The sequence below is a fragment of the Mandrillus leucophaeus genome, unplaced genomic scaffold (genome assembly GCF_000951045.1).
Source record: "Mandrillus leucophaeus isolate KB7577 unplaced genomic scaffold, Mleu.le_1.0 Scaffold83, whole genome shotgun sequence".
In the NCBI taxonomy this organism is placed as follows: Eukaryota; Metazoa; Chordata; class Mammalia; order Primates; family Cercopithecidae; genus Mandrillus; species Mandrillus leucophaeus.
This window is the reverse complement of record NW_012109030.1, coordinates 4648318-4649482: the sequence shown is the minus strand read 5'-3', so window position 1 is coordinate 4649482 and position 1165 is coordinate 4648318. Positions and strand designations below refer to the sequence as shown.

Genomic DNA, 1165 nt, shown 5'->3' with positions numbered 1-1165 from the left:
CAAAGTGCTGGGATTACAGGAGTGAGCCACTGCACCCGGCCTGACTACTCTCATGTTACTCGTCTGAGCCGTTTTGAGTGTTCTGTTCCTGATGAGATGATAATGGTGAACATGGTATCAAGGATTACTGCTTTGTTTGGTGGGTTTTTCCCCCTTTGACCTTAATAAGATAATTCAGATGTTCTTATTTCTTGGTTCTTGTTTATTTTTGAGCAAACAGCAAGGTATGGTGGAAAGAATAATTTTCAAATTTGACCTGACTCTGAAATCAAGCTTTGTCACTTAGATAGCTTAGATCAACCTCTGGGACTTGTTTTCTTGTCACTGACAGCATGGAGCTTATACTGACTGCCCCACTGGGTTTTGGTGAAGAAAATAAGAAAATGAATATGAATGTGCTTTTGTACTTTACCCAGAGCTATGTAGCAGAGGTTAGTATTGTTATTCTAAATATAACTTACAGAGTAATTAAGCTAAACATGGGAGGTATTCATTTAGTAACAACCTTGACAAACCTCAAACATGATGTATATATATTTGTTCTCCCTTAAAATTTAGGATGTTAGCTCAAAGCTCCAGTTGACAAAACGTATAGGCATTTTAGGTACTGAACAAAAAGAGAGGAAGGACAAGAATTTCTAGGACCTGCAAATGCAAAATCAGAGCATTTTCAGAGATGGGACACATTTCCAGGTTCTAAAGGGAGAAGCAAGATTCCTTTTTTTTTTTTTTTTCTGACAGTCTCGCTCTGTTGCCCAGGCTGGAGTGCAGTGGCGTGATCTCGGCTCAGTGTAAGCTTCCGGGTTCACGCCATTCTCCTGCCTCAGCCTCCCACGTAGCTGGGACTACAGGCACCTGCCACCACACCCGGCTAATTTTTTGTATTTTTAGTAGAGATAGGGTTTCACCATGTTAGCCAGGATAGCCTCGATCTCCTGACCTCATGATCTGCCTGCCTCGGCCTCCCAAAGTGCTGGGATTACAGGCGTGAGCCACCGTACCCGGCAAGAAGCAAGATTCCTGAGCTGCGAAGGTACTTCAGAAGATGATTCCCAATAGCATGGTAACATGGCACTGGTGCACAGGGACCTACAACTGGCTGAGGAGCCCACAGTTATCATTGCACTCAGTCTATCTGGGGGGCGTGCATGCATTTATGATGATC

General features: G+C 43.5%; 1 protein-coding gene across 1 annotated transcript in view; it reads right to left on the bottom strand.

Annotated features, from left to right (window-relative positions):
• The window catches only part of PHYH (phytanoyl-CoA 2-hydroxylase), a 27383-nt gene that overhangs the window by 1464 nt on the left and 24754 nt on the right, over positions 1-1165 (bottom strand). The gene's annotated exons all lie outside the window — the stretch shown is intronic.